This window comes from Pinus tabuliformis, chromosome J (assembly GCF_031772625.1).
Source record: "Pinus tabuliformis cultivar Carrire ecotype Pingquan chromosome J, CPIR1, whole genome shotgun sequence".
Lineage (NCBI taxonomy): Eukaryota > Viridiplantae > Streptophyta > Pinopsida > Pinales > Pinaceae > Pinus > Pinus tabuliformis.
In genome coordinates, this window is record NC_142295.1 from 258,943,177 (window position 1) to 258,966,421 (window position 23,245).

The window sequence follows — 23,245 nt, forward strand, 5'->3', positions numbered from 1 at the left end:
ATCCTTTTTCAAAAGATGAGTATAACCCTTAGCAAGTTCTGCGTAATTTGGAATGAACCTCCTCAGAAAGTTTGCTTTCCCTTGGAGTTTCTGAATCTGAAGCAAATTTGAAGGTGGAGGCAAATTAATGATTGCCTGAACCTTACAAGGATCGAGACGAATCCCATCCTTAGAGACTACCCTACACCCTTCATCGACCAGATAATTGATGAATGCGTCGGATGTGAAATCTTTTCATTTATGGATGGATTTTCTGGGTATAATCAAATAAATATCCGCCCACAGTACCAGTCAAAGACTGCATTTATTTGTTTGTGGGGCACATTCAGTTATCAAAAATTACCCTTTGGTTTAAAGAACGCAGGGGCGACATTTCAGAGGGCAATGAATTACGCCTTCCATGACATCAAGAACATCGTTCAACCATATCTCGACGACCTTCCGGCTCATTCGCGAAAGCGGACTGATCATCCGCAGCATTTAAGAGCGATATTTCTACGTTGCCGACACTACAAGATAAGACTCAATCCGCACAAATGTGTGTCAAATCCCCAGCGGAGTCGCCAATTTGTTGTGGGGAAAAATGCCTATGCAGGACGATCCTATCCACCTAAGGTGTGACAGTACCTTAGCAACAAACGAATACAACTACACTGGTTTCTTCCTTTATGAAATATGAAAGAGAGGAGATCGATAGACTTACCGTTGTCTTTCGTTTGTCCCTCGATCTAGATCCTCTTCTCTTTGGGTGTTCACAGCTACTTTCCTCCTCACTTGCCCAAGAGAATAGCTACTTGATTCCCACGAGATCACAGGAGAACATCTACCTGTGACAAGAGAGCAACTACTTGCGACAAGAGAAGAACACAACACAAAGTCATACATTCATATTCATAAATGATTCAGGATTAGAAGTAAATCAAATACACTAATGCAATCATACAAATACACCAGTATATAGGAGAAAACCAAGATAGCTTTATTGATTGATAACAAGGTTCAGGAAGAGATACAACCGAAAGGGCTCCAATCCAACATCTCCTTCCTAGCAGAATGGAATTCCTTCTTCAGCTCCCTTCAAAGCATTAAGCACCCAATGTTTCCAGTCACAAACCAACAACAATTCTTTGTAATAACAAAATTCCAGCCTCCAGATCTCATGGAGGAGAGATCTATATATAGTTATTTTGGAGAGAGGATGATTCAGCTTGAGATCTGACTAGTGTCCTCTCCTTCTCTCAGTTCTTGAGTCCACATGGAGGTTCTTGCTTCCACTTGGAGATTTGGAACCTCTTACTCATCACCAGTCGAATTCCCTGAGGCAAGTGTCATTTTGGAAGCTTCCTGAGCATTAACACATTGAGGAATGAGCCTGCCACTTGTCCAAACTCGCTCAACGCAGGTAGCCTTTGTTGGAGTTGACATTCAACGTAGGTAGACAGTGGAGCAGTTGACATTCAGCGCAGATGCTTAGTGGAGCAGTTGACATGATCCTGAATTGATTTGTTTTTTAGTGGTTTCAGGTGGAGAACTTCTGTGAATTGCTGTGGTTAGTTGGCCTTGTTCCTCTAGGGGTAGGAACAACATATTTAGGGACTTTGGATCCCTTAGATTATGGAAATTTCATGCTCAATGCTGTAAGGCACAAAATTGTCTATAACACATAAGCTGATGAAGTGTAGTGCACTGTATGTGCTTAGTTAACCCTTCTAACTTCGTTTTTTTGTATTTTATATTTTTTTTGGGGGTTTCTGTTCTTTGATTCCTAATAATGTACAATTTGAACTATGAGAACTTGAATATAAACTTCCTAAAGGTGAACCAAGAGCTTAAAACTAGTCAAAATCTAAGTTAAAATAAGGAAAAACAGAGCATCTGTCCTATCTTTTCATTAATCCTAAGTCATGAATCTAATTCTTAAAATTAAAAGGTAAAGTTGTAAGGCAAGTTGAAATAAATATAGAGAATGAAATTAACTGAGGTACTTCTAGTTACCCAAACCTTCAATTTTGAAAGATAACTTTCTTGAGATGGAATACAAACAACTTTCTATACTTTATGGTCTAAAGAACTAAATAAAACATGCATAAAGTAACTAATTGGTTTCAATCCTTGTGTAAAGTGAATGTTTAACCATTTAGTTTATGATGGATATCATCTTGAAATGGTGATAAAAAACATTCATTCACACAGTGCATTGGCAATCTGAACTAGGAAATAAATAACAAAAACAATGAGTAAACTAATCAACAATGCATCCTCATTACTTTCAACCTTAGTCTGTTTAAAAACAAAGTCGTTTCCTTTATGAAATGGATTGGAGAAACAAGACTGCACAATTGAATTCTAACATTATGCTACTGATCAAAACTAAAACAATCAAACTACAAGACGTCAACCTAAGTTGCAAACACTGCTAAAAGCAAATGATGAAATTAAAACTGAACATAAAAAAAATGAAAAGAAAACCTCCTTCAGTGCAGGGGCCCTCTGCAACTGACTGGGTTGGGCTACTAACTAGTTGAAAATACTCTTTCAAACAATCATTGGTCAACACACGGCTTTATATTATAAACAGGAACAAAAGTTTAAAATTACAGAGCTATAAGTCTGAGCTTAATACATCAAAAAATTTGAACCCATATTGGTTCTGTACAACTAGTATTTAAAAGAAAATATTCATAACTGTCTTTTGAGGAAAATTAGCTACAGGTGGTCTACACGTATCAAAAAAGAACTACGTAAATGTTTGATTAGCTATAGGTGACTTGAATTAGAGTAAGATGGTTTCACAGAACCATTAAAGTAGGTGGTTGATCCAAGTTAATGCTGCAACAGAATTGTTGCATTTATTAATTAACCATGAAGAGTGGAAAAAAAAGTCCTATTGCTCCCGAGTTTCATATCTTTGAATCCACCTTTGACTGTGTTCTTGAGATGGCTTTTTTATTCATCTGGGCTGGGTGACTAGGATAGAATCCATGTGGAGATGATTCTAGAGATGCCCATGCGGCCGGTTTCTTCGTTTGACACCTGGAACCTGCCAAACCATGGAAGTAGCTACAGAACACACAGTTAGCTACAGCATAGGCTATGTTCTGTAGCTAATTTGCAAAAACTTATTCAAATAGAGAAAACATAAAAGTATAACATGCCAATCATTTAATGTCCTCCTTAAGACAAAATCTATCATTTATCATTGATGGGGATCTCTATTCTTATGTAAAATCAAGGGAAAGAAGTGAGAAAAATTTTCAAGGAGAGGGTAATTCTGAGGTTCAACAAGTACTCCAATGATAACCCAAATGCGAGAGTTGTGGATATCCAAACAATGCTAAATAGATAACTTAGCAGGCCTAAGTTTGAAGCGTAGTTGGTTGTGGGATTTAAAGAGATCACGATACTACCAGGCGAGACTCCTTGGGAGCTGGATCACAGGCTAAAATGTAGATCCTCGAAGCCAATATAAATATGAAAAATGGATAACATCATGAGTGGTTTGTAGTATCGCTACTACCATATTTAAGGAGTGCACTATCGTATCAGAAGATAACAACTCAGGAAGAGACTTTGGAGATTGCCATGAGGCTACATGATACCCATATGCAAGATCCTAACCTAAGAGTTTAGCAGATCCACGTACAGTTGAAAAATCCGTGCCTTGAGATGCATACTCTAAAACAGGATAGGATGGTTCGATCTGAAGTGCACAAAGATGTATGGTGTGTGAAATGTAAGAGTCAGGGTCATGATAAAGAACACTACTGGGTCTTTACAAATTACCTCGCAGGTCCTAGTGTGGCGCCTTCTTTATGGTGCATGATTTGTCAAATAGCCGAAAAACATGCCATGAACAATTGTCACTTGTTACAGAAGTATACGCAAACTTCGTAACAATTGTTCTGCAACTTTTGTTGGTCGGTGGGACAAGACAATTGTACTTGCAGAAGCTACGAGTTGATGATGGGTAGAACTCCCACCTACAGAGTTCAGACCAAAACATGACCCCTTGACCAAAATGTAGGAATGGAACGGACAAGATTTCAGGGGCGTGGACTAGGCCGAGGCGGAGGAGGACCTAGTAGAGGTCACGAATATTGATTTTCTACAATTGAGCAGGGACAAGATACTATGCTCGTGATTGCATGAGTCCAACACACTCATCGTGCAAGTATTTCACACTGTTTGATCATGAGACAGAAGATTGTCCTACGCTGATAGCTAGGATACGTGACAAAGGAGTGCTACCGCCTTCCCCGACTCAAAACCTAGAGATGATGATGTCTGAACCGCGTGAGGAAGATCCGAACATAAACAGTTTGCTCTGAAGTGGAATCACGATGGGAGATGACAAGGGGAAACAATAAGAAGATAGTACTTGGGTTCACAAAGCTCTGACAAAAGAAGTTGAGTTTGATTTGGAGCGCACTCGGGAAACCTCCATGGAAGCTAAGAATAGCTTTGTTGATGCCTCCACTTCAGGCAGCAAAGATAAACTAGAGCCAAAGATGGACCCATATATGCTCACAACTTTCATGGAAAATTGTATGAAGTTACTGTGTGACAAAAAGGCTATGAGAGGGTTAGAGGAGCTCATTAATAGATGTGTTGGGACCGTGCTAGGAGAACCATGCGTAGTCTAGAAGATCGGAAAGCATAAAACAAGGACAGGACAAGAAATGAGACCAACCATGCAGATCAAAGAATATGAGATGGATCAATTTATTCTGGATTTGGGATCTGATGCGAATGTTCTGCCGAAACAGACATGGGAGCGAATGGGACAAACTACACTGCAATGGTCTCCAATTCAACTAAGGATGATGAATCAGTAGAAAATAATGCCCATGGGGTGATTACAGGGAATAACTGTGGATATTGAGGGCGCAATTGCGCTAGCGGATTTCAAAGTGATAGATATTATTGATGACAACAATCCCTACCCTGCGTTCTTAGGAATTGACTGGGCCACTGATATGAACAGGGTAATTAATTTGAAGAAGTAAAAAATGATGTTTGAGAAGAATTCTTTACGTGTAATTATACCCTTGGACCTCGCTGAAGGATCACGCTATATGGAGCTGGTCCACAACTATGAGAGTGATGATGATCTGGATTGTATATACAAGATAATAGGGCAAGACCAAGATTATGATGAGGAAATAGAGCACGAGCAAAATCAGTTACATGATGTAAGTACGCTGAATTGCAATATGATGACCAGGTTGTTGCACTGGGTGTCGACAGAATTAAGAGATCTGCCTACTTATGATGGTTTAAATGAGGTATATGCCTTCTTGGATGCATTTGAAAGGGAGGTGCTGGAAAACCAATGCTTCGAAGCCTTGGACTGGGTACTACGTGCTACGCCTGCGAGATGGTGGGGTATGCACAAGGGAAGCTTTCATGATTGGCATGAATGTAGGAGAATGATGGGAGCGCACTTTCGAAAGCTGAAAATGCGACTGGTAGAAAAGTATGATGGATAGGATGATCCGCACGCACTTCTAACCAAGTGAATGCAGGCCTATGGAGAAGAGCCCCAACCTACATGGATGCACATGTACTCTGCGCTAAAATACCTGGTCAATAAGCATGTGTTGGGGGGGGAACTTGTAGGTGGCTCTTAATGTTGGGAAAACATTACACAGGAAGTGTGATCGTGCAAAAGATTCTACACGTAGAAGAATTCAACAAAGCACTAGAGGTCGCGCTGACCAAGGTATGCAATATGCAGCGAAATGATTGGGACCTATGCATACCTGCGGTGTTATGGGCTGATCGGACGACATGTAAGAAGCTGATGGGACTGACACCTTTTAGGCTTGTCTATGTAGTGGAACCTATAATGCCTGTGGAATACATCGTTCTTAGTCTTCATATAGTAGTGCTTACAGGTATGATGGATCACGGAGCCCTGGAGGAGAGGCTCGTGCAACTGGATGAGCTTGAAGAAGAACGATTTATCATTGGATTTCACTAGCAGGTCCAAAAGCAGCGTGAAAAGGCATGGCACGATTAACATATTAAGTTGTGCAACTTTAAGGTGAATGATTTGGTGCTATTGTATGATATTAAGCTTGATAAATTCCCGAGGAAGCTTAGAATGTATTGGTTAGGGCCGTATATTATTAAGGAGATTACCGATGGTGGTGCGGTGCAGTTAGTAAAGTTAAATGGAGAACCATTCCCAGGAAAGGTGAATGACAGTCGTTGGAAGCCATACATAGGTGGCCTGACCATTTGACTAGCCAACAGAAGCACACTCTTAGTGCTTCAAGAAGCTGAAAGGAGGTGCGGGACTATAAACTACTCTACTCGGGAACTGTGTGGTGTCAGGATTGCGCGCAATAATGAAGTGTCACAGGGTCCACGACAATGTGAGGGTAGCTACACTGCCACGTAGGTTGATTGGAAAGTGACTATTAAAGTCACTATTCACGATGTGATGCTTGGTTTGAGGCTAAATGGAGTGGGCGACAGGCATTTAAGGCAAACTTTATGGGCTAGATTATTGAAAATATGCCGCCAACCTAGCAGTAAAGGATCAAATGTGGGGGGAAGAGTCGAATTCATATTCAAAAGGTGTTATAAATTACAATTTGCTTTCCAACAGACAACATTTGTCACTTTGAGAACTGAGTCATTACGCGCTCAGGTATTCATGAACCGAGACTTGTTTGATATTCTGAAAGTGAATTTGTTGCTTTAGAAATTACCAGAGACACTGAGAGGACTATGGAATCGCACTATGGTAGCACCCAAAGAAGCCATGGACATAGGCATACTGATAGCCAAGAAAACCGTGCAATAAATTGCGGAAGTGGAAGCCCCAGAGAGCGTCGGGATAGTTTTTGAGATCCCTAAATCACCGCACACACTGAAAACTAAGAAGGACAAGCATGCCATCGTATTGGTGTGTGTATCACCTATAAATATGCTGAGGACAAAGCTCACAATGGAGGGAAAGGGGAAGGCCATCAATTTGGAGGCCGATGAGGAGGAAGATTTTGAAGAAATCCTGGTGGAGGAGGAGGATGTAGAGATGGAAGTTGAAACACAAGGTGCAAACCCTCTCACCAAGCTGCCCACATATGTTCCTCCGTGGAAGGGTAAAGCCAAGGTGCCCAAGGATATAGATGAGAGAAAGAGCTCTCTACAAATTCTGCTACTCCCAGATGATATTGTGTTTGAAGGAGCACACTTGGGACGGGTCCTCATATTGAAATTTGAAGATTGGGACCTTGAGAACCACGAGAAATTCTCGCATTTATCCACCACGAAGCTAATGTGCCAGAAGACAGATGTGTTGAATGGAATGATAGAGTTGGAGCCATGCAAAAGGATCATATGTGTTGAGAAAGCAGGGTTGCTAAACCTGCTCTGGGTGCCACATTACCATCGCACCCCAGTGACCATTTTCATCATCATGAAGCTACTCCTCTTGGTGCAGGATGGGTGCTTATGGTTGGAGGAGCCCATCCCCATCACAGACCATTTGATTCACCGAAACAGATGGCTACCATGCGCAGGGGAGGACCCAACAAACATTTAAGAGGGAAAAAGTGATGACTTTGCCATCACAGAGGCCATGAAAAGGAAATTTAAGTTGGAGAAGAAAAAGTGAGGGTATGCCATCTTGAGCATCAACAACCCTACAGTTAAGGTCGCGACACAGGTATTGGCAGGAAAAGTGATGCGAAATTTCCACATGGATGAGTTGCTCATGCTAGTGGTTGCACTAGCAGCGCAATGAGCAGAAGAGGTCCAATTCAACTAGGAAAACTATCTATGCAGTGAGTTCCTTGCGAATTTCCGTGATGCAAAAGAGCAGGGCAAAACATTTCATTATGCATGGATTCTATTCTAGTGGCATTGGAGTTTCCCAAACATAGCCAGTTCCCATCGATCACGTAGGACCTTCTAGAGGCAGTGAAGTATGCTTTACTATGGGCAACCATCGACACACAAAGAATAAGGGAGAGCAATATATTTTGGTTGCTCATGGAGATGAACATCAGGATGGGGATCAATCGCAAAAAATGGTTATCACCCAGTGTCTACGATAGTCTGTAGAGCTTCACAGAGTTCAAAGAAAGTTTCCACCATGTCTTCATCAGGGCATGGAAGTACCCCACGAAGATGTGGCATGATTTACCATACTAGGCAGTCGATGATGTAATCTTCGCGGTCCTTGAGACGTGGCTGTCGAAGTGGGGCACTCTAGCTAGCTCTACATTGGAAGCAAAGAAGTCCACCGCAAAGCGAAAGGAGGAGACAAAACTGTGGATGGCACAACTAGTGGAAAAATGCAGGGAAGAGGAAGTAGCAGCTAAGGCCTAGGCGACACGCGATGCTGCACAGTTGGTGAAGCAGCATAAAACAACAGAAGAAGAGTGCCAAGGACAGAAGTCACATTCTCCCGAGCAAGAGACCGATACAGAACAAGGTGGCATGAAACCATAGACAATGCCCACCCAGCTAAGATATTCATGCCCACGAGAGTAGATAGGGTCACAAAAGAAGACAAAGGCCTAAAAAACATCTTTCGATCCTATCATCCTTACTAAATGAGACTTGCACAATATTGGCGAAATGGTGAGGGATGTCACCAAGAAGGCCATACAACAGTTTGAGGAACAACATCAGTTAGTATTGGGGGCCCTTCAGACACAAATAGGGGAGTTGCAGGTGTGCACTCCATATCCTGGCACAATGTTAACCGGCCTCGCAGTCGACACTTCCGTGGCTGAGGAAACGTTTCATGCCAAGATGACCACCACAATAATGCTACCAGATGGAGCACTCAGTACAAAGAATGAGGCCGACAGGCCTATGGTTAGTAGTTTAGAAGGGGTCGGGTTAAACATGGTTGCGCTCCCTCGGGAGATGCTTTATATTTTGCAGGATGGAGTCACTGCAGAACTATGTGCCAAGAGAATCACGCTATACTGGTCATGAGTGAGCACACATCAACATTGAGTAGTTGAGCTTGTAGCGCAACGAGGCCATGGAGTAGAACAAACAAATAGTGTAGGTTGTGAAGGAAGCCTCCATTGAAGCAAAGCTCGTGAAACTGAAAGCAACTTAGGAAAGGATTCAGGGCAGCAGTTCAACAATAGCAGTCACCGAGCAATGCATAGAGGAAGTTCAGCAAGTCGCCACTCAGTGTGCTATCGAACTTGCAGCAATCCAATCAGAGTTGGGAGGTCTTCACGCTAAGATCTCTGCACCTATAGAATGACTTGAGGGTGAGTCACGATGTTTGTGTTGGGGGCCTGCTACGTGCGGGATCCCCCAAGGGAAATTTTGGGGCTTAGAGCCTTGATTTTGGTCAAGTTTTGTCATTCCATTGTAAATACTCCGCATTTTGTGGGCGCAGAGCGCGTATTTTTAAAAGAGTCATAGGGTTGTTCACCCTTATTTTAATAATGTAATGTCAGTTGTAGAGGATCTACCCATGGTCTGCAGACCATGGGATTGTATAAATAGAGCGAAGATCTAAGTAGTTAAGGAATGAAAAGATAGTTGAGAAACATATGATATATGCGAGATAGATATGAAGTGTAAAGTCTACTCTTGGGTTGTAGGGTAGGAAGAGGCTCTGCAGCTGAGTGTGTAGAGGCCTAGTAGTCTATAGCTGAGTGCACGGTCCCCTGTAGCTGAGTGCATAGGGCGACTCAAGTCTGTAATGATATGAGTTTGGATTGCAGGTTTCTGTGGAGTGGTTTTTGAGAGATTAGATTCGGATAATCCACAGTGTTCATCTTTTTTATGTCGACGTTTCGAGTCTAGAGCAAGACTCATCATCAGGACTTGATACAGAGAAGAGAAAAAGAGTATGTGATAAATAAGGTGAAGGATGACAGTTAGGAAGCTGAGCCGACCCATTGTTTTTCAACTTAGTTTTATATTGAATAATTAATTTAGTTTTATATTGAATAATATACTTAGTTATATATGGCTTAATTAATTAAGTTTAATATTGTTTTTTAATTAAGTTCCATATGAGTTATTAATAAAGAGAAGTTTCTTATCATCTTTGCATATTTATTTCTTGTTTATGCATCTAGTATATTGGGTGTGAATTTAACTTCTGAGGGTTATATAATGCGTGAATGTGTTGTGATGCAGGAAAGTGTTCCCTCTGCGAATAGAGGCAACCCATCTAGCCCTAGAGTGGGTCTAGTCACAGTAAGGACAAATCAACAATAGATTTCCTTAAACAGTCATAGTTGGAGGCCTACCTCAACTGGTGGCTGATGGAGTTCCGTTTCGCTGCTCCAAGTTTCGCTTCCTCCTCCTCAATGAGTGATCAACTTGAACAATGCAAAGGAAATACAACAAAGCACATAACCAGAAAACAACAATGATCTATTTACTCACAAAGTCAAGAAGTCATGAGCTATCAAGTAAATTGCATACAAGAAATAAGAAAACATGATTGATTGTATTAATAATGAAATGAGAGCAAGCTTACAACCGGGTCTTGATGTCGCAAGCCTTCTCAGAGGGTCCAACCAGTGTATCTCTCCAGCATTCACTCTTTGAAGATGGATCTCCCAACATACAAAGTGTCTCTCTCACTCATAAGTTTTAACACTAAGTTAATGGCACTTCAAAACCTTCCACAAGCTATCAACAATCCCACACTTGTCACACCCACACGAGCTATCTATCAAACTCAAAAGCACTAACAACACTGCTCAATCCAAGAATTTACCAACTAGCTAATCATAGCAATGGTGAGTGTTTAAATAGGATAAGGAGTCTCCATGAAATGTGGAAGAGAGAGCTTATCCCCAAGGAAGATAGCACAAATGACGGAACTGCCATACCAGAGGAGGAAGGGCGACACAAACTATGACAACAACGAGTTTTGGAGACATCTAGAAGGCCGCCGGTTGGAACGAATTCACCCAATCTGGATCATCACGAGTGTATAACTAAGATTTAGCATTGACAATCGCTAGTAGGCAATGTACCCAGTCAGACCATCGCCAAAGATAGCAAGTAGCCTCGCGTCAGAGTATGAAATCAGACCATCGTTGGAAACAGATGTACTTTTGTGCTGGAAGCATGGCTGGACTATTTACAACCACTGTTCATCATGTATATTAAGTCCATTATCCCAATGAGGCAGAAAACTTAGGTAAAGTGGGTCACTTGGCAACATAAGAGAGCATTTATTCAGTATGAGCATGTTTCACTGGGACTCATGACACGGTAGAAGGACTAGGGTGAAGGCAGTGAAAAATTACTGTGTAACAGATGCCCCCTAAAGTATGAAGCCCGAGAGAGTGGGAGGGGTGAAATGCTTTATGAAACTATCTGAGTTGGAACACCATCTGGAAGAACCTGCAGGCGCAAGTACAACTGATATCTCTGATAGTGAAATATATGTAGTCTAGGCATGGGTGCAGCCATCCAAAGGACAGACAAACTAGGTCTGTGGTATGGGCGCAACCACCCAGCTAATAAGACCATGATAATGACAAAGGTATGGTCGCAGCCATCCATGAAGACTCAGGTATGGTCGCAGCCATCCATTAATGATTCATGCAATCACGAACCAATCCACGCAGCTGAACATGTGTAATCTGAGTTCGGGGTCATGAACCCAACTGATCATAGTACAAATTCTAGCATGCGAATAGATGTGCTGAGGTTGAGCATGATAGAAAGTTTCTCGAGTACCGGTCAATGATGAAAACCATTAACAAGCGCAAGAGAAACCACCAATAATGCTAATGGTTCTCAAGGTACTGTCCAGTACAATACACAAAGTGTGAAGAATGTGATGAAGTCGAACACTCGCAGAATCACCCAACTGATGACCAATGATGAAAGTCGATCATCAGGTGCGAAGAACTTGCCATTAAGGCATGCAAGCTCCAAGGTACCAAAGGGGATCTCTAGGTCAATCTCCAGGATAATGAGCTAATGTCGACAGGAGACAATCCATCGTAGGAGGGCCATGATGTTTCCCCCATCAACGACATGAGATAAGGAACAAGTGGTAGATGGAAAAATAGAGTATCAGAAGAGGAGGCAAGGATGTAAACTACAAAAGGATTATACTCTTGAACATGTCGGCGACATGACTCTGGAGGGTGGCAGCATTCAAGTACCAAGGGATTAGAGGCTTGATGGAGACAGCATGGATCAGATGGAATGAGGCTAAATGGCAACTCAAAACCCTGGAAGGCCAAATGACGATGTATGGATGTCCCAACCTAACAAGAGGCAAAAATTTTGATGTTCAAGAGTGACTCACTGCCATGATGATTTCCAAATTTTCCCCCACCATTGCTGGCGAGTATCCCAATTATTTTTGAAAACAAGCTTGAAGGGGATAGCATGTGCTTATAATATAAGTTCGACCTTCGGTCAAATCCAACCTAGTAATAGTTTAACAAGCCCTAGGGAGGAGAAGCTCGAGTCTCGTCATGGTGACGACTCCAATGTCGTTAGGGTTTAACAAGTCCAACATAGGTAAAACTAAGAGTATTTTTCATATTTAGAGAGTTTGAAAAAGACACGGAAAAGAAAACTCCAGGGGGGTCCATTTTCATAGATTTGTGTCTCTCGAGCTCGAAAAGGTATAAAAAGATACTCGAAAGAACAGCTTGAACATTACGATCAAGGAGTACTTTTCGTGATTAGTGACCTCGACCCGAAAAAGTAAAGAAGTGGTCGAAACCACGTCGTTTTGTAACCAATAACGAATCTGAAATGACAAAAGCTCGGCAATCTTTTCGCGTTTATATGGTCGGAAAAGAGCTTAAAGGAGACCACTTCTTATTTGGTTTAACGAGTCAAAAGGAATAAATCGGCTATCTTTTCATATTTTAAGTCGGAAAAGAGTGTTAAAGAAGACTTTACGGATCAAGTACGTCATGACCTTGCCACCTGTAGTTCTGCACAAAATACATCAAACGTAAAACCCATTTGACATAAAATGATTAATATATGTGGAAACATAGTTAAAAACCAAAAACTCCAAATAAAAATGAAAAAAACCGACATTCTAAAGTAAAATTTTTAATATTTCAAAAATTACTATAAAAGGGTGGGGCGGGGGGGGGTAATCCATTTGTTTTCACCGTTTGCACTGTTTATTTTACCTTGGAGTGTTTGGAGCACCAACCTGAGCAAAGTTCTCACACTGATTCCGACCTCATCCATCCATGGTTCGTCCTGAAATCTTTGCCAAGTAAGTACATTTCTTAGTAGTTGCTTCATGCAATTTAGCATTGGGTAGGTGAATTTAGATGGATTTTTGAATCGGAGTCCACCTCTCTGTCATCGCGAGAAAGTCGCGCAGGTCCGTGAGGACCGAGTGTGATTTACACGTAACACCTTTAGATCGTTGCGAGAAACTTATGTATTCTCACGACGATCGCGAGAAAAATGAACTCTGAACTGAGTGCGATCGTGGCTGTTTTAAAAAAAGTCGCGATCGTAACGTAAAATTAATTTTTTATGTGAATTATGAATTTAAATTTACAGAAGGATTACTAATTCATTTTGTCTTTTCATGCAAGGCATCATGGCATTTGTTTGGCAGGAATGAACTCACGATGTCAATGATGAGGGAGCCTTTGCTAATGCTGGGTGTCGAAATGATTTACGTGCGTGCGGGTTGCTAAAATTCTTCCTTACTCCACACCTTCGAGCCCAACCCGATTTGTTAGAGCTGCTGATTCGTGCCTGGAACCCAACAGATGGAAAATTCATCATCCATGGTAGAGACATTGAGTTCGATGCTACAGACATATATTTCCTGACCGGATTATCCCGTCGTGGCGAGAGGCCGATTCTAGAGGGCCAACGGGTCATGGGTGAATCATTAGATATGTTGATAGCACGAGTGTGCCCACAGGCACGCAAATCAAAAAGCGGGAAGGTGGCAATTCCCACAGTGGAAGACTTGATTCTTCATGCAGTTCTATTCATGGTGACAAGGGCAGCGGGCTCCCAAGCCCAACATGAGGCAACAAAGACCCAACTCCAGTTGGCTCTTGACTGCCTCAATCTGACCATGTTCAACTGGGCGGAAGCAGTGATGACCAATACTACAGTTGTTGGAGTGGGTGCCAATACTACAGTTGTAGGATATGGACTTGGACAGGCCCAGACCGTGGGAGACCAGGATCACACGGTGGGCACATGTTATGCCATGAGGGGGTGGCGGACGACCAGTGTCATGGGGGACACTATTACGTGAGTGGCTGGATTGCCGAAAGATCTTCGTCGAGGACTAGCCATACGCTGGTATGGACTTTTGTGGAGATCCCGACATGCAGCTGCCTTCTGGAGAGTAGTGGGAAGATGACGGTAAAGCACTTGATCACACTACTTTTGTATTTTATCTTTTAGGATGTTTTTTAGACTTTTTCATGCATATGTCCTAATGGTGTACCCTATGGTATTTGCAGATGTGGGAACAATGAGGCCTATAGGATTAGCTCCAAAGGCACGAAGGGATCCACAGGGCATCAAAGAGCTGGCCTCGGCTCCCCCAGTTGGCAATTTGGTGGAGACAGTGGCCGAAAATCTTGAGGGCCTGACAGTGGGGATCCTTGATTACATGGGGGTCAAGGAAGTCCCCATACAGTTCCAGATCCATACAGTAGGGGTGATACCCAGGGTGCATCACCTGTTGAGGTGGGTCGCATGAGCACTGGTGTGCTATAAGGAGCATAAACTGCCGCAGTAGATGCCTAGGTTTTGTTTCCTGCTGATTTTTTGAGAGACATGTGTCTCGGATGTACAGAGAACACAGACTCTATTTGGACATATACACTTATTTTTTGAGTGCCTCGGTGTGCCACACGAGATATATATACATATACATATTCCTATGGTTCATTATTGTGTTTTGAATGCTTCTATATGCTGTTTTGATTACATGTTACACAAATGTCTGTCTAATACATGGTTTGCTAATGCATCAGTTAACATGTTTAATATTCTTGGAATGTGTTGATATGTAATAAAATCAAAATTCCTTTCTAACAATTTAACACATAAATACAACCTTAAAATCTGATGATCTCTGATGGAATAATGCCCATTAAGCTGGTGGACAACAAGCTGAGAATCTAGATTCACAACCAATGAAGGAATGCCGAGGTTAATAGCCTCAGTCAATAATTCAATAACAACACTATATTCAGTGACATTGTTTGTGGTACAACCCAGAAAAACACCTTGGAGGTCTACTAACTCACCGTGAGGATCATAGATCACCCATGCTGTAGAAGAAATATTCTGAGTACTGCGGCAGGCACCATCAGCGAAAGCAATGTAAGGTGTACCAGACATCTGTACAAGAAACAAAAGACACAATAAGAAGCAATTATGCCTACAGACCAAGCCAAACATGAAAACACACACACAACACACTTGCTGAAAACACACGTATGTACAAATCAGAGTGCATGGGGTTCATGCGTAATATTTTTTGAGATAAAGCCCATTTTTGGGTTTATCTAGAGGGTTCCCTTCATAATCAATCAGCTCATAGGCCCCTTTTTGCAAAACTTGTTTTACAATATAAGGTTCGTGCCACATAGGCTCGAATTTTCCTGCCCCCAGCTTATCATTTGCTTGATCATAAAGCAGGACTAAATCTCCTTCAACAAAAGAACGAGGATGGACAGTATGATCGAAGTGAGTTTTCACTCTCTTCTTCTGTGCTTCAATGGCTAGAGAGGCTAGTCAACGGGTCTCGTCTAGTCGCTCTAGATAGAGAAGATGTTCTTCTACCGGAGTAGTGTTGGGGAGTAATTCGATGGCTAATTTCAGAGAAGGGATCTCACACTCAATCGGAAGGGTAGCCTCCAGACCGTAAACCAATTGGAATGGGGTGAACCCAGTGGCATCCTTCACTGAAGTTCGATAGGCCCATAAGGTGGAGAACAACATCAAGTGCCAGTTGGACTTGTGCATGCTGATGGTGTGTTGAAGCATCGTAACTAGAACTTTGTTGACGACTTCTACTTGGCCATTGGCCTGAGGATAGTACGGTGTTGAGCTATCATGCCGCAAGCCTAGCTGGGTTGTTAACTCAGTCATCATATGATTACGAAAATGTTTGTCGTGATCAGTGATGATAGCCTGAGGGACTCCGAACCGTGAGATAACATGATTAAATAAAAATTGCGCCGCTGTGTGACTGTCTTCAGATAGTGTAGGCATTGCCTTGGCCCATTTTGTGAAATAACCAATGGCAACGATGATATACCCATGCCCCCCGATCGAGCGAGGGTTATAGGTCATATAATCAATGCCCCATTTGGCAAAAGGGCCGATGGTAATGACAAGGTGCAATGGAGCGGGAGGCGCACGCATCTTCCGTTGGTAGATCTGGCACTCATGACAAGAGCGGATGGCAAGAATGCAATCCTTGAAGATAGAGGGCCAAAAATAACTAGCACGGAGGATCTTCTGAGCAGTAGCATACCCGGACATGTGACCACCACAGGCGCTAGAATGGCAGTCATTTAGAACTCGTTCGGCTTCCTCGAATGTTAAGCATCGGCGGAGAACAGAGTCGGCATCGAGACAGTACAGGGTGTCCCCAATAATGCGATAGGGTTGAGAATGATGGCGAATCCATCGCTGAGCATCCTTGGACAAATCGGGATGAAAAGAGGACGTCTGAAGATAGACAATAATATCCCCATACCAAGGATCGAGGGTACTAATCAAGAACAGAGTTTCATCTAGAATATGGTCCTCTAACCGAGAGGGCATGGTAACAGATGGCAAAGAGCAAAGAAACTCAGCAAAGACGAGGGACTTCTTAGACTTGGTAGTGGTGAACTCCAAGTCGAACTCTTGGAGGATGACAATCCACTTTGAGTATTTTCCCCCCAGTAACTGGCATGACAGGATGTACGTCATCGGGTTGCAATCAAAAATCACCATCATGGTACGCAATAAAATATAGTGGCAGAAATGCGGGACGGTGCAAACGGCAGCCAAAGCCAACTTCTCGACATAGGGATATCGAGTTTCTGTATCTAGTAAATTGCAGCTGAGATAGTAAATGACATGCTCAGTGTCATCATCATCATCTTGAACTAGAACCATGCCAATAGTGGTATCGGCAGCGGCTAAATACAGAGTGTAGTCATGGTGATAATCAGGGGGATGCAACAACGGAGCAGAAACAAGGAGGGCCTTGAGGCGCTCGAATGACTCTTGTGTAGCGGCATCCCAAAGGAAAGGGGTATCCTGCTTTAATAACCACGTATAGCCTTTGGCCACTTCGGCATAATTCAGAATAAATCATCGTAAAAAATTTTCTTTACCCTGCAAACTCTACAATTGCTGCAAAGAAGCAGGGGGAGGGAGATTCAAGATGGCTTCGACTTTAAGGGGATCGAGACAGATACCCTCTCGGGAGATGATAAATCCGAGAAGTCTGCCTGACTCAATGCAGAAGACACATTTATGCGGATTCAGCCAGATACGATAGTGTCGACAGCGGAGAAAAATTTCACGAAGGTGGGTTGGATGGTCCTGGCACTTTGCTGAATGAGCTGGAAGATCATCCAGGTAGGGTTGCACAATGTGTCGAATATCATGAAATGCATAAGACATTGCGCATTGGAAGGTGGCACCGACATTTTTTAAACTGAAGGGGAGCTTTTTATAAGCGAAAGTGCCCCACGGACAGATAAAGGCAGTCTTGTGTTGATCTGCAGGTGCAATATTAATCTGGTTATAACCAGAAAAATCGTCCACGAATGAATATATCTCACTCCCGGCACACTCATCAATGCGCTGGTCAATGAAGGGTGTAGGGTAGTTATCATTAGGACAGGCACGATAAATATCACAATAATCAACACATAACCTAATGGTTCCATGTCTTTTAGTCACAGGGACAATATTAGAGACCCAATCTGTGAGTGTGATGGGGTAAATAAAACTAGCTTCAAGAAGCTTTTCAACTTCTTCTTTAATAGCTACAGCCTTTCGGGGGTGCACGGGGCGTAGACGTTGCCGAATAGGTTTAGCACCAGATATGTAGGTATCTCATGCACCACGATGCTAGGATCGATGCTGGGCATTCATAAGACCAAGCAAACACATCACGGAATTCGCGAAAAAGATCAGTATAAAGTTGAATCTCCTTCGGAGTATAGGTTACTCCAACATGGATGTGCTTAAAAATCCCTGGTTTAACAGAGATTTCGATGGGCTGCGTTTGTGCAATGTTTCCCATATTCTGTTCAGAAGACACTTGATGAACTTGGATGGGTGTCTGAAGGGGTTGGGATGGGAGACAAGGAGCAAACCGCTCGAGACAAGTAAGCATTTCCCGATGGTCCGGGAGAAATGAGGAACGATTGTGAAGATCAGACCAAGGGGGTTCCTCGAAAGACATGGTCTCAATAATCACTTCATCAGAAGGAAAAATTTCCTTTAAAGGGTCCGAAGAAGTGCCATCTCCAAGCCAAGGGGATTGAATGTATGAGTTGAGAGCTCTACTCGAAGGAGTAGATTCAGAGGAGGGAGCCGATGCAAAAATAATTTCGATGTAGTTGAGCTCGGCAGGACTCAATGGCATCTCATCACCCCAGGATTCTATCTGATCAGCGGGGGGAAGAACCCAAGGATCAGAGCAAATAGAAATCATATTAATGGGAGCGATGTTGGGAGGTGGGAGCGAAAAAACACCCATAAGGGCAGGATCTTTAAAGAGCCCAGCACCCACACTCTCACACGGAACAGAGGTATGCTCCACAAAAGGCATGTTGCCATTGGAGGAGGAGGAGGTGAAGAAGGACAACTGGTCTACTATGACGATCTTCCCCTGATGAGGAAAACGAATGACATGAAATAGAGATGAAGCCACGGCTCGCATGGCATATGTCCAGCTTCGTCCTAAAAGGAGGTTGTAAGTTAAATTGGCATCAACAACTTCAACCTCCACTTCAACCGTCTTCCCTTCCAAAGTAATAGGCAAGTGTTGGAGTATACCATAAGGACGAGACTCTCTCCCATCAAAGGCTTCCAAGGTCATAGGAGACTGGCTCAGAGTCGGAGAACCAATAGCCTTCCAACAAGCAACAAACATTATGCAAGTAGAAGTGCCTTCATCAATGATGGTACGATGAATCATTTTAGAATTGATGATGACCTGGATAAGGAAGGAAATTTGGTGAGGTAGTCTCGGTATATGACTATCTAGGTCAAAAGTGATCAAATCTGAATCGGCCGGGTCAATGCCACCGATGGCTGATAGCAAGGACTTCCTCTGAGAGGGGCAACTCTGGAGAACTTCTAATGCAGACATAGCTGATGGAGCTTGGGCTAAGTCCTCAACGATGCTATAGTGCTGAGCAGCATGAGCATTAGGGTTGTATGAAGATTTCCGGAGCACACCTTTAGGAGGAGGTCGGATGACCGCTTCAGTGCTAGGTCGCTCAATATGAAGGGGACCAGAACTGGATGGAGGAGCACTAGAGGGGACCTCAGGCTCCTTCTCGGCAGGTGACAGATACTCTTTTTCCTGAGTACTAATGTGGACAGGAATCATCCCAGCCATAAATACCTGAGAACCAAAGGGAGAAGAGGATTGAGATGGATTGGCCACCATTTGAGTTTGCTGCGAAGGAAAAGGCTCTTTGACTATGGCAGGAGTCCCGGGGACACCTCTCAACAAACAACTAACTTCAGACTATGTAGGGCAGTCTTTGGTATAGTGATCCTCGTCACAGATAAGGTAAGGATACGTAGGCTTGCATTTGGCACCTTCCTCGGGTGGAGGTTTAGGGGGATCCTGCTTCGATTGATCAACCTTATTCTTTCCTTTTCCCTTCTTTTTCCCTTTCAAGGGTTTATCTACCATGGTAGACTGGACGATGTTAACCTTGGAAGTGTTATTAGAATTAGATATAGCCTGAGAAGTGTTTTCATTTGAAGCGTTCAAATTTTGCTTCCCAGGGTTCGTGAAAGATTTCTTAGAGGATGTATTAACAGCACCAATGATGCCATCAACAGATGGTGTTGGTGGGGCTTTGGAAGTTCCAGGCCTCGGAGCATCAAGCAAATAATCATATAGTGTACCAGACTGGGAGTAAACCAAGTCAAGGTACTGAGCATGCGCAATAGCCTGCTCTTCAGTTACACATGCCCCCATAGCAATGTCCTAGGCTATCGAACCGATAAATGAGGTTGTGAACCAGTCGGTCAGAAGCTGATCGGGAATCCAAAACTTAATCAAACGGTGATGCCATCTCCATTCATGGATATGATCGAAGATATGCGTTGTCGTTGTTTGTTTTAAGGATGTCAGGAGATGTGTGCCCGTCTCATATCGAATCAGTAACTAAAAATGAGTTAGAAAAGCCATAGCTAACGAGTTAAAGTCCTGAAAAGATCCACGAGCTAAGTCAATATACCATTTAGCAATAGAGCCAGTGAGGGTCCATTGAAAAAGGTGGAGCTAGATTGAATCGTCAAGCCATGAGTTTGAAGAGCACCATAGATGATAAGTCATGACGTGGGCTTGGGGATCTTCTCCAGCTTTACCGTCAAACTTGGGACAATCACTGAGAATTTTAGTTGGAACCGGTGGCCAATACGGATTATGAAGAATAGGATCATTTGTCAGTTTGGACACATCTGGTAACTCCAACGTTGCTAAAAAGGGTAATTGAGGGTTAAAGGACATCTGAGGCCGCGGGTAGGAGGTAGCACCAGAGTTCCACCCAGCTGCTTGTTTCCCCCACTGATTTTGTCTGGACGGATTTGGCCTAGAAGGGTTTTGTCTGTAGGGATTTTGTCCATAGGGGTTATAGCTATAACTGGATAGTTGACCCTGGATCTGCCCCCCAGCATTCCACTGATTACCAACTTGGCCTGCAGGAGCAACATATGGTTGCTGGAAATTCTGGTAAGGATTCACCTGCAGTTGTTGATAATTTTGGTACAGGGAAAATTGGGTTTGCCCTTGGGATTGCTGAAAACCATAAGGCGGCTGGGCTCCAAACTGAGCCTGGGAGCTAGGTTGCATTTGATAAGTAGGTTGAGATTGGGATCCAACCTAAATTTGAGGACCGGATTAGCTCTGGAGCCTAGACCGGGGCTGAAAACCGAGTGGAGCTTGAGAAGCAACAATCATTTGAGTGCCCAGATGAGCAGGCCTAGATGGATGTCCATGAGAAATCTGAGGCTGAGCCATCTGGCTAGAAGGTTGACTTAGTTGAGATTGAGGTTGACCCATTTGCCCAGAAGGTTGAGTTTGCTGGGTACTGGGTTGTCCTTGCACAATTGAGGGTTGTCTTGATTGGCTGAATGGATGAGCAGACTGGACAGTTGGTTTGTCCGGTTGGATTTGAGGCTGACCAATTTGTCCAGATGGTTGACTAGACTGGACAATGGGTGGGCCTTTCCGAACTTAAGACTAACCGACTTGCTCAGAAGGGTAGCCTTGCTAGACACCAGGTTTGCCTTGTATGTAAGGTTATCCTGAATTACCAGAAGGTTGCCCGAAATAGGTAAAGGAGGAACCACCAAAGGCCAAAGGTTGTCCCTAGAAGGGTTGTCCTTATGGGCCTCCAGGTTGCCCTAGATAAGGTTGTCCATAAGATGACTGACCTTGATAGGGTGGTCCTTGAAAATTTGCAGGTGGTGCTTGGCCACCATGATAAGTGGTGGTACCCCAAGCAACGGACAATGGAACCGAGACCTCAACCGCAGGTTGAGATGGCATAGGTCCGGGGTAATAAATATGAGCTCCTCGAGAATCGTAATAATGAAACGGATTTTGGGGATCCAGATTCTGAAGAGCTTGTAAATACTGATCATATGCCCCCCCGCTGGAATGGAACCAGAAGAAGGTGGGGTACTTAGTGTAGGATCAACAACTCCAGATGTAGATGCCGATGGGCCACTATTCGTAGGTCCGGACGAAGGTCCAGCAACAGTGGTCACAACTGAAGATGCAGTGACGGCACTAACAATAGGGGCTGAAGAAGCCACACAAATAGTTGGAATAGTCGGGACTGAGGTGACAGACACATTGTGAATTTGAGGGGTAAAAGGCCCCAAAGTCGGAGTGACGGTACGAGACCACATGGAACTCGTAAGGGGAGTTCTAGAACCCATAATATCCACCAAAGCCTTATAGCGTAAAGGCAGCGTGACACCGAGAGGGGTGACACGAAAGGGTGAAGTTTCTGGCGACACAGGGATTTCACCACTGGCCATGAGGGTTTCTTCGCCCGGGATGGGGTTCGTCTCATCCATGTCGGAAGAAGACATTGGGATTGAGACACTAGGAGGAGTAACGGGAATATCTTCTTTGGAAGGCTCCCAAACGGGGTTCCAACGAATATCGTAAGACTCGTCCTCTGGAGCGCGAGAGTTAAGCGGTTGGATACTCAGGATGACAGGAAGAGTATCACTAATAGCCAATACTTCGGAAGCTACAGAAGATGGAGACCCTTGGTCACTTGGAACATGAGACGGGATCAGTGATTCTGCCAGGATGATTCAATTCAAAATCCTAGGAAAACTAATGAGAAAGAACCCTACACAAGCTAAAACGCAAACAAGATCTAGCAGGGTAAATGTGAACGTGGCCAAATAAATTTTAAGACACAAGAACAGAACTTGACCTTTTCATCTTTAAAGAGTCAAGAAAAGGACGAAAAGATGACTCTAGTCGCCTTCGAATATTTAATGAGCCTGAAGTGACAAGTGCTTAGATGGACCTCTTCTTTTAGGGAGTCTGAAAAGGAATGAAAGTGACTAATCTAGAGAACTAGGCAAAAGGTTTACCAAACAACCCGTAAAACTGCATATACACCTTGGTAGTCATATGAAAACCAAGGACTTTCCATACGGCAGTCAATCTTCCCAAATGCTATGTTCGGTGCATTACGGTTTGCATGGTGGCAGACACAACTTCCTAAGGATATAGGATGATAACCTAGTGGGGTCTCCCAACATATACTCGATGGTGCATGGGAGCACAATTCCATAATAGACCGCTATTGAGTCACAGAAGGAGGAATCACCCAACCTTGAGTGAAAGCAATAGTGACTAGGTTTAATGATGCCAGAGCACGTCTCTAGCCTAGACCTCTAAATAGTGTGCGTTATGTTCCAATGCGTTGTTAATTTTATTCAGTTCATTTTAGAGTTGATCTTGAATTATGTTTCAGTTTTCAGGCCTTACTGTATGCACGCAGCAAAAACCTAGGATTGAATTAGA